Genomic DNA, 12,072 nt, shown 5'->3' with positions numbered 1-12,072 from the left:
CATACAGCATTCGCCACAAGTACACAATTCTTATAATATAGCATAGATAAACTTCATATCAAATGCACTCATCATTTATCTACTAACATCTGTTGTTTCTTACATTAATTCAATAAATTATTTGATTTGTAAAAATTGATGTTAGGGAATGAAATCTAGTAGTCGCTTAGACTAACTGAAGTCGAATTATGCCTATCCACAAGTCAAATTATGTCATTTTTATGTTTTTGGTGCACTTCTATAAGTGACTCCAGTTCAAGAGCTCAAAGACTAAGGTTTCAGCCCTCAAGAGCTCAAAGACTAAGGTTTCAGCCCTCAAGAGCATTTCCGGATCTCTCACTTGTCGAGCTCTTGGCCTCTCTAGGCCTCTCTAGATAGATAGAAGCCACTAGAAGCCGCAGCCAAAGTGGTCGAAAAGTATTTTAAAACACTAGAAGCCGTGACCGAAGTGACCGAAAAGTATCATTTTAAAACACTCGCCTATACTGCTAAAAATGATGATCAACATGTGTGGTAGTAATCACAAAGTTGCCAAGATTTCACATTCATTTTCTCACAGATAAATACAGCAATACAGCAAAGTGGCAGATAAACTTAAAATTACATAGAAACCAACAGGCCCAAAATCAGCATTCTTAAAGAAGAATGCATAATCCTTTCCTAGACCATAATTATCTTGAAACACAAGACATATACAACCATGGCATTCCACTCACCAAAGAATAGAACAGAACAAGCCCCGAAAACTCTCTAAGACCGGGACTTGAATGGAATGGCCCGGATGATGAGCTGGTGGTAAACGGCAGCTAGGGCAGCGCCCATAAAGGGACCAACCCAGAAAATCCAGTGATCATCCCAAGCATGGTCCTTGTCATAAACAATGGCAGCACCCAGGCTCCTAGCCGGGTTAATACCAGTCCCAGTTATAGGAATAGTCGCCAAATACACCAAAAACACTGCAAACCCTATCGGCAGGGGCGCCAGGACGGGCACATGGGAGTCCCTGGCGCTACGCTTTGCATCGGTGGTAGAGAAGACGGTGTAAACCAGCACAAATGTACCCACAATCTCAGCCCCCAAGCCATCTCCCTTAGTGTACCCATTTGCCACCAGATTAGCCCCTCCTCCCCCAACATCATACATACCCTTCTCAAACCTCTTCACTACCGCTGCCCCACAGATGGCCCCCATGCACTGGCACAGCATGTAGAAAAGTGCCCTTGGCAAGGACACCTTCCTCGCAAGGAACAGCCCAAATGTGACTGCAGGGTTAATGTGCCCTCCAGAGATGCCTGCCGTGCAGTAAACAAGGGCAAATATCATGCCCCCAAAGGCCCATGCGATGCCCTGAGTGCCCACAGACTGGCACATGTTGGGTGCCCTCTTGACCCCCATTACGGTGAGGATGGTGATGTAGAGGAAGAGGAATGTGGCCACAAACTCTGCTATGCCTGCCCTCCAGAAGGACCATGACCTCAGCTCCTCTGCCTCAAACAGGGGAGCAGGGGCTGCTTCTTTGTAGTCCTTCTCTTGACTCTGTGCTGATATGCCCAGTGCCTGCCTCTCTGAGTACCTGCTTGCCCCCACTCTCACATCCTCTTCTTCCCTTCCACCAGCCATTTTTTCTTCTCAAGCTATGCTCTGCTTGGCTTAAACCCCGAAAAACAGAGTAATGGAGGTGAAGTAAGGAAATGGGTGTGGGTAATTGTGGCTTAATATGGGATTTCGGCCAGGGTGAGGAGGTCTTGGTGGGAGAAATGGCAAGAGAAGCATGGTCCACATGTCCCCCACTACTGACAATGACAACACTAATCTGTTCACCATCTAATTTGATGACATTTCCCTGACACCCATTTCTTCAGAATATAATCAAAGCATGCCCGTTGATGCTTTTTCTTTCCCGAAGTCTCCATTCTTGTTTTGCCCAACGGCTGCTTTTTTATAACCAGCCACCATCAAACGGCTCTTTTGATCTCTTTTGGGCTGCTGATTCGCTGAATGACCTCTTATTCTTTGGCGTGAAGGTTAGTGTTCTTTTGGCTGGCTGTGCACTCTTGCAGCAGTTCCCTGTTTTATTCAGCAATCGTATTCTTGTTAATTTCTTAAATCTATTCAGCAGTCGTATGCTTAATTTCTTGCATCATAGGTATGCACTCGTAGTTTTGGCGTATGGCCTATCTGTTCCCTCGGCCTATAGTCTGTCTTACGATTCGCCAGGTATATGGGGGATGAATGAAGGAATTTTAATGGTGTTTATAAGATTTATATTTTAAGGGATCTAGAGAAAATCAATCAATCAGTTGTTGCAATTTTTCGAAGTTGACTTTTTTTTAATGGTGTATTTATATGAATAAAGTAGTTGTTTTGTTCAATTTTGTCTAGTTATAATTGTAGCGTCTTCAAATATCTTTATAACTTGTATATTTTTGATAGAGGAGCCACAACACTCCACACTAATTTCATGGGTTCATGTGAACTATCGAATTCTCAAAACTTTTTTAAATGTTTAGGTAAAAGAGTTTATTAGACTTTTTTTTTTTTAAATGTTTGTAAAAGAATTAAGTTTGATTATCAAGTGTTTGTTAACGAATTATTCAATGTATCTATTTGTTTTTATTTTGACGTGTTTACAGAAACATGTTCTAGCTCACCCCTCAACCTACATGGTGTGCCATCTAAATTGGACACAATGGTCACATGGCATACACCTTAGACTCTTCCTTGGAGTGACATTAACACCTATCTTTCCTCTTTACTTCTATCGCATTGCTAATAATTTTTGAACACAAAACCATTTAATGCTCTTGACTCCTTGCCACTTGAGCCAACTTTCCTTCCATCCTCAAGTGTTCAACACGTTTCTCACCAAAGCTTGTTCACTTTGTGTCTCTACAACTCCATGTGTTAATTGAGAACATGTACATTGTTGATAATAGTTACACCATTGTTTTTACATGAAAGTGCATATACACAATTGTTTTGCAATCACTAGTATTTTCGCTGCATTGTTCAGATAAAATCTAACACCATACCTATATATACTTCCTTCCCTTTTCATCTTGCATCTATTGATGGTAGGTTTTTGAATATGACACGCAAGTTAATGTATATTTGTAATTGTCTTGCTTTCATTGTTCTTTTCTATGGATTATTTGGTTAAAATCCAGAGCCATAAGTGCACTTAATTCCTCCACTTTTCATCTTGGAGGCATTGATAAGAGGTTTCGGAGGCATGACATACAACACTATTTTTCATTACCGGTTTGTTCCTTGCATTATTTTGTTCAAATGTGATGCAATAGCTACATCTACTTCCTCCTCTTTTCAGCTTGAATGTATCAATAGGAGGCTTTGAATATAACATGCACCTTAATTTATTTGTGTCATTGTTCTACATTCATTGGTCTTTTCATTGCATACATATATATGTGTGTGTGAAATATGTATGTATGGGTACCTGTAAGCTTGTAGGGAATGGGCATGGAATGTGTAGATCTAACTTCAAAGGTCCACAATGCATCTGAAAAGAGCCTTTTTTATAATGTTGTCTCCTACATGTAAGATTATCATAAGGATGTGGTTTGGTGAAGAATTGGTTAATAATATGTCCATGGTTTTGAAGTCATCTTGTACGTGCTCAAATCAATGAATATGAGATCTTCACAGACCATTTTGAGGTGAGAATTGGTATATTATGTATAAGGGAGGAATCTTTAAGAAATCTTAAGATTTATTCACTTGCATTAATTGGAAACATGTTCCAAAAACACTTTGAACTGTGAGTGTGTAACAAGTTGAAATAGTTTTCTATCTTTTTAATATTATTTAACAATCTAACAGTGTTGATCCTTGTGATTAGTATCCATACTCTATGTCCATGTTCTTTTTCATATAGGATCATTCTTACTTGTACATGCTCATTCTTTATGCTTAATATTTATGCAATCATCTAAATCATTCTTGAGGTAATACTTGAAAATTGAAGTATGATGGAATACTGATAACTATGAAATGGAACAAACTAATCATGTTATTTTCTAGAGTAATATTTGAAGATCAATGTTTATAGTAATGCTTGATGATAAATTACCACACATTTTGATATTCAATAACAATATATTGTGTGAGATAGCAGTGATGCTTGAATAGAAGATGTATAGTTCCCTTTACATCATATATTGATATAATCATAACTCTTCATTATACACTTCTTGACCTTTCATTAAATTCAATTTTTTTCTTTCTCTATTTTTTTTAATACAATTAATTATTCTCCATTATTAATCTTATTTCAATAAGTAGAAATTACAAGATGCATAGATTAAAACAATGATTTTGAAAACTATAAAGACAATTCAAATATTCTCAACACTGTAAGATCATATAAATCTTGAGAGCATATTAATAAGTGACAATACTTTAAAAAGAAAAACATAACATATCCAAGGCATAAATGATAGTCAACACCAAAAGAGAGATCATTGTTCTTAATGAAGAGTTATACATTGTATACGCTTCTCAACACCTTAAGATCCTATAAAATCTTGAGAGCATATTAAAATAAGTGACAATATTGTTGGCCAATTTTGCCTCCCATTTAGCTCATCATTGATAATCGATCTGAGAGATCTTCAATGGGCTGGATTCTTTGATGTAGGTTAACACACTTTTCGGTTGGGTTAACATCTCGTGTTAACTTAGTCTCTTCAATTGCCGAGCTAATTCAGTTCCTTCATGTGTCAAGCTAGTTCAGACCCTTCATGTGTCGAGTTGGCCCATTTTTCCCACCATGTGTCAAGTTGTGGGTTAACATGCATTTTATGTCGGTGTCAATATTTCGCGTTAACCAATTTTCCCATTTTAGAGGATGACTTTGCTACTCTTTCCGAAATCGTGAAATCGTTGTTGTCTCTTCAACCGAACATTCAAGAAATGTTTCGACCAATTGTTGCATATCGTGTGATGGATTTTTATGTTGGGTTGCTTTTATTCAGACAGTGGTCATATTTTTGCATTGATTCCCTTTATTCTTGTGAATATAGGATGGCCATTAGATTTTTAAGCATCTTCAAATATTTATGAATGCATCTCAGTTGTCTGTGGTTATGAAGAAGATATGCATCTACGATTGGGTTCTATTCATCGGTTGGGGATATTTTTGCAGCATCTGAGCCGTCCATATTCAAATGAAGATCTACATCAACGGTTCATACATTTTCTGGGAGGATCAAGTTTATTCCACGCGGGTCAACTTTGTATTTTTGTGATGGGTTAACTTGTGTGTTATCTCATCTCACATTTTTTTGACTGTGGTGCAGATTTATTTGTTGCGGCCATGACATGTTACAAGGACTATTCTTTAATGTTGAATGACATTCTTTACCCTTGTTTGCATGCCATCTATGCATCTCCATGCCTCATTAATGATTGTAATGATCGAATCTCATGGATTGGATTTCTTACGGTTGGACGCATTTGTTCTCCCTTCCTGTCACTTCACTATGGCAAGTTGATTTTGTGATCAGATTTAGTTCTAATATTATTTTATTGCTGCTCTCTACAACTTGACTCCACCTTTGGTTGGGTTTGAACTTCAAGTTAGATTTGAGTTATGTCTAAACTCTTTAAAAGGCAATTGTAAATACTTTTTCGAGGTTCTTCTCTGTTTGTATTATTTGCAGCAGCATTATGCTCTGCATTTCCTTGCCTCACATTAATGAAATAGTTTTCCTCCATTATCTCTTCTTGCCATTTGTCAATCGTGCATGTACCTTGCCTTTTGGTGGGTGTTTCTTTCTAGTTTTCAAGGTTTGTATGTTGTGTCCAAAATGTTGACGGTTGTTATATATGTGAAGATGTCTTTCCTTTCAGCACTTCAACCAGTTCCAAACCCACATTATGCATTCTTGGAGATTGAATAGAGTCAAGACTAGTGTATTATGGACTTTTCATTGATGTGTTGTGCATACATGGACAAAGTTGTAACCACCATTCTATCTTAGTGCATCACCTCCATTTCCCTTTCTGCATTTTAATTTCAATTCTCCTTCTCCCTTTTCCTCCCCAGTAGTAGTTTAGGTGCACCGTGACAGTAAGGAAGTCAGCCTTCTTTGGAGATTCGACCTCAGAGGGCAAGTCCCACACTTGGAGGTCGTTTCCATGTTGCACAAGGTCGCTTGATGGCCATACCTTAGGCAGGGGTGTAGACTTTTGTGACCATAGTTTTTGGCATGCCCAGTGGGACACAAATTTCAGGCTCATAAGTCTGTTGGTTAGCGAGTTGCAATCTTTATCCATTGAGAATTTGGGTCTTATTCTTGATGTCATCAACCTTTAGATGCATTTCATCAAACACCATGTGACTCTAAGTGCAAATCTATTGGTTTCATACAGACCCAATGCTGGTATGTAAAGATCATCTCTGATCTTTTATGTTTTCAAGGTTTTCTATGAGATTTTTTATTTGAATGCCTAAACATGGACCCATTTCATGGAAATCCTTATTATTTTCCCTCATACTATGAGAATGCTATTCCTTAGCCCTCTTTCTATTAATATCAGCCCCAAGATAATTATGCCCAAAACTCATTTTCAACAACATATGGCCAACAGATTCAATATCCTTATCCTCCTCTTCCCCTTGGTCCATCAATTCTAGTGTTAACATGCGATGAAAGTAGGGAAATGATGGCAAGGACACAGGCTCTAATGGATAGGTTGTTGAATTTCAATCGACAATATGAGTTTGATTTGCAACAATAAATCGAGGTCCAACAAGGGCAATATAAACAGGAAATTTCTTGTCAGGCCTCTCCTCAACAATAAGAATGAGATAATTTGGCCCTTTTTCAGTCTCTAGAGTGGCAGTTGAGAAAATCCCATGTTGAGGAGGATCTTGCAAGAATATTGGTTGTTGTTGAAGAAGAGACAAGGCTCAACTTGCTCAAGTGCAAGCGATAGAAGTGCAAGAGCCCCTGAGGTGAAAATTTGCTTACTTAATGTAGAGCAGCCCTCCTAGTCTGCAAAACAATACACAAGAGCCAAAGGCCCACTCACAAGAAACATTGCCAAATCCATCTAAAGAAGAACCACCCAAACACAAGTTTTCTAGCTTCAAAAGGAGTGAGCCTCCCTAGATTTTCATTTCTTACTGCAATCATCAAGAGCATACACTTCCTTAGCTTAATGTTAAGCAGTTGATTATGGAGAGGAAGGAGAGGATGAGGTGGTTCCTGCCCTTGAGGAACCAAAGATATTTGATCAAGCTTTAGATGGGGAAGAAAGATCATACTTGCTACAAGGAGAAGAAGGAAAAAATCATCAGTTGCAGTAGAAAGACAAGCATGAGCAAGAGGAAGAAGAAAAGATAACTACAGGTTATGTTCTGGAAGAGGATTTTTCTAGTATCATAATGAATTTTTGCTCAAGGCTTGACACCATACCAATAGCTCCAAAGGAGGTGGCTCATGAGCATCATGAGAAAGAGGTGGAGATTATTTCTTCATAGGTAGCTGAGCCACTTCCAAACTAGTTGGATGCTACCATTGCAAAGCACAACACGGTCAAGGTTGATTGCCCAGACCCTAAGACATCAAGAGGATGCCCCATCAAGTATCTAGCTCTACAAAAAATCAGCAAGTTGCCTCTGATCATGCTTATACTTGAGCATGAGGATGAAGACCACAAGGAGGAGCAAGTAAGTCTTGCTCAAAAAGGCATCCCAGTGCTAGAAAGCTTCATTGTTTTCAACATTGGGAAGGGGGTATTCCATGTAGCAATGTGTTTGTCATGCTTACTACTATTTTCAGTTGCCCACATGCATGGAAGAAAAAATCAGCTTATGAGGAAGGGTAGCTACTTCAACAAGCCAATCAATGGCTTTGTTTGATATTTTTGTTTGTAAATACTTGTACATATTAGAGTAGGTATTTTCAACTTTTCAAGAAGTGCACGAGCACATTTGCTCCCTTTTTCGAAGCTCCCCGGAGTTTTGTTCTTTGCTAGTTGCAAAATTATGTGAAGTTGCAGGTGGGATAACACATCAATTCTTGGTAGTGATTCTATGCCCAAGGGATTGCTTAAGGCCACTGGTCTATGCTTAGGAGGCAAGCATCTTCTCTGAGTCGCCAAGAATGTTGGCCAATTTTGGCCCCCATTCAACCCATCATTGATAATCAATCTGAGAGATCTTCAATGGGCTAGATTCTTTGATGTGGGTTAACACACTTTTTGGTCGGGTTAACATCTCATGTTAACTCAATCTCTTCATGTGCTGATCTAGTTTAGTTCCTTCATGTGTCGAGCTAGTTCAGTCCTCAGTCCCTTCATGTGCTGAGTTGGCCCATTTTTCTTCATGTGCTGAGTTGCGAGTTAACGCATATTTTCTGTCGAGGTTAACATTTCGCGTTAACCAATTTTGCCATTTTCAGAGGATGACTTTACTGCTCTTTTTGAAATCGTGAAATCACTGCTGTCTCTTCAATCAAACATTCAAGAAATGTTCCGACCAATTGTTGCATGCCATGTGGTGAATTTTTATGTTGAAATGCTTTTAATCAGAGGGTGGCCGTATTTTCACATTGATGCCCTCTACTCTTACGAAGATACAATGACCGTTCGATTTTGAAGCATCTTCGGATATTTATGAATGCATCTCAGTCGTTCGTGGTTATGAAGAAGATATGCATCTATAGTTGGGTTTTATTCATCAGTTGGGAATATTTTTGCAACATCTGAGCTGTCCATATTCAAATGAAGATTTACATCAACGGTTCATACATTTTCTGGGCAGATCAAGTTTATTCCATGTGGGTCAACTCTCTATTTTTGTGGCGGGTTAACTTGCGTGTTATCCCATTCCACACTTTTTTTTATTGCAATGCAGATTTATTTGTTGAGGTTGTGACATGTTACAAGGACTATTCTTACTATTCTTTAATGTTGAATGACATTCTTTGGCCTTGTTTGCATGCCATCTATGCATCTCCATGCCTCATTAATGATTGCAATGATCAAATCTCATGGATTGGATTTCTTACGACTGGTTGCATTTGTTTTGCCCTTCCTGTCACTTCACTACAACAAGTTGATTTTGTGATCAAATCTAGTTCTAATATTCTTTTATTGCTGCTCTCTATAACTTGACTCCACATTTTGTTGGGTTTGAACTTCAATTTAGATTTGAGTTATGTGTGAATTCTTTAAAAGGCAGTTGTAAATACTTTTTCGAGGTTCTTCTCTATTTGTATTTTTTGCAATAGCATTATGCTTTACATTTCCTTGCCTTCCATTAATGAAATAGTTTTCCTTCGTTACCTCTTCTTGCCATTTGTCAATTGTGCATGTATCTTGCCTTTTGGTGGGTGTTTTTTTCTAGTTTTCAAGGTTTGTATGTTGTGTCCAAACTGTTGATGGTTGTTGTATATATGAAGATGTCTTTCCTTTCAGCACTTCAACCAATTCCAAACTTGCATGTGGATTCTTGGAGATAGAATAGAGTTGAGACTAGTGTATTTTGGACTTTTCATTGATGTGTTGTGCATACATGGACATAGTCGTAACCACCATTCTATCTCGGTGCATCACCTCCCTTTCCCTTTATGCATTTTAATTTCAGTTCTCCTTCTCCATTTTCCTCTCCAACAGTAGTTTAAGTGCACCTTGATAGTAAGGAAGTCAGCCTTCTCTAGAGATTCGATCTCAGAGTGCAAGTCCCACACTTGGAGGTCATTTCCATGTTGCACAAGGTCACTTGAGGGTCATACCTCAGGTAGGGGTGCAAACTTTTGTAACAACAAATACTTCAAAAAGAAAAACATAACATATACAAGGTATAAATGATAGTCAACACAAAAAGAGAGATCACTGAACCTTCTTAATTTAGAGTTATACATTGTATAGGTTGCCCACAAAGATTATAGAAGACTCCATGAAATGATATAATTACAAATAAGTTGCAAGAAGTTTGAATTTATCCCTAAACTTCATATGTGCAAAGATGTCTTGAGAGCACAATTTTTTTCAGATATAAATAGGTAGTGTGTAGAACACATGAATGTTGTAACATTCATATGACATTATTAATAAGATTTTAAGACTTGTACCTCCATGATAATGTTCTCAATGTAGCAAAATATGCTAGAATTTATGGGGCAAAAGAGGGATCACTTCATTCATTTCGGTAATACATATAGTACTAAGAAAAGTTCACATGAATTTGATTAGAGTAGTAGAAAACATGTTGTGGAGTATTTAGGATGATGAAGTGTTTGTTAAGAATAATAATCTTTTAGATTTCTTGAGTTTCTATCATATTTCCTTGTAAACTTGTCAAAGGGTGTAAATCCTATCAAAAAAATTGGAAGATCATTACATGGTTTTGAGATATGCCAACAATTTTTTAATGTTTAATAGATTTTAAAAATCTTGTAAATGTGGATTTTTCACAAAACAATCGAGGTCTTTGTTTGAAATGTGAAAAATAGGAAAAAAGAAAAAGAAAAAGAACTTAACTAAATATGTCTTCCCTAATAACTAGTGTGCTCATTTCAATAGAAAAATGTGTTATTTCAAATGTATATAAAATATTTATGTGATAGAATACACATCTCTATCTAGATTATAATTACTATCTTCAAAAACTAATAATAATATATGCAATAAAAATAATGAAAAATATCCATGCACTAAAATATTTGTTTTACAAATCTATATTAAATGCAAGTTATTAAAAGTTATATAAAAAGATGTATAATATAGTTTATATTATTTTAATTTTTTATTATAAAATATTATAAGTAACTAGTTAAAGCTATGTCAAATACAATATCTAGTATGACTACATTTCCTTATTAATCAATTATATGAAGTAAATACTTGGGTTTTTTAAATTTAGCAACAAAAATTGGTACTTAATACTTAAACAATAAGAATATATGCATCTAAATGGTGAAAGTTGCATACCTATGCTCCTTCCCCTTTTATTTTGTTTTTTCTTGTGATTATGGTGTTCTAAATACAATATTCCACTTATAAGTCATATATCTTACATAAATTTGACTTATTTCTTAATTTTTGTCATCATTAATCTAAGAAATTATTATCCCCATTGGAGATATCAATTTACATCAACTTGACCTAGGTCAATTCCATATTTATGTATATGATCCCAAAATTCAAAACTCAAGTTCCTATTTTTCCCACTATTTCACTAGAGATTGTGAGATGATTTTATGCTTGTTTTGCTAACTTGTATTTGGTTCCAACATTTTAGACATTTATTCATTTGGAAATAACCTAGTAGAGTACATCTAAGTTTCAAATGTGAAGTTGTATAAAAAGAACTTAGGTACATCATAAGTACACATCACTTCATCTTGGCTTCATAAATTTGAATCTTCGATTAGAACAAGAAAGCCAGTCTTTTAGGACCTATTTGGCTGTAGGAATATAAATGTGGGAATAGGAATACTTATTTTGGAATACTTATTCTCAAATAGAAAATGGGGGTATGTATTCCTATTTTTGTTTGGTTCAACCAGAATTTGATGGGGAATTCACGAACCCAAAAATTTATGTTTTCTAAAATAAATAAAATTGGAATAGGAATACTATAACGAATGCTCATTTTTGGGCCAAAATTGGAATATGTATTCCAATTTTATTCCAATTCCAATTTTAGTTTGGTGCATCCAAAAAGAGAATTCAAAATTTTAAGAATTTACATGTGCCTATTCCATTTGTATTCCCAATGCCAAATAGTCAAAAGAATTTCATATATAAATAAGAATTTACATATGCCTATTCCACTTGATAAAGGAGAACTTGATCCTTATTAAAAACAATATTGATTCATGATAAGATTAAAAGAATTTCATATACAAATAAAATTGAACAATCACCCTAAAAAAAAAACTTGACCAATCATTTTTATATCTATTTATCATAAAAAAATTATATATATATATATATATATATTTCAATTTAATTTTTTATCCACATTTATTCAAATTTATGTATACTACTATCATAAATAAATATATTAGGTTGTGATAATTTGTTTACACTATCACA

The 12,072-nt window shown here is 36.1% G+C and overlaps 1 pseudogene across 1 annotated transcript; it reads right to left on the bottom strand.

Moving 5' to 3' along the window:
- Positions 1–511: 511 nt before the first annotated feature.
- On the bottom strand, positions 512–2,120 carry LOC149572623 (putative aquaporin PIP1-5 pseudogene; annotated as a pseudogene). The gene has a single exon (XR_016359940.1). The product of XR_016359940.1 is annotated as a putative aquaporin PIP1-5 pseudogene (transcript).
- Positions 2,121–12,072: the final 9,952 nt, after the last annotated feature.

Source organism: Cupressus sempervirens, chromosome 2 (assembly GCF_028749045.1).
Source record: "Cupressus sempervirens isolate cs-2001-9-10 chromosome 2, ASM2874904v1, whole genome shotgun sequence".
In the NCBI taxonomy this organism is placed as follows: Eukaryota; Viridiplantae; Streptophyta; class Pinopsida; order Cupressales; family Cupressaceae; genus Cupressus; species Cupressus sempervirens.
This window is presented reverse-complemented; position numbering and strand designations above follow the sequence as displayed.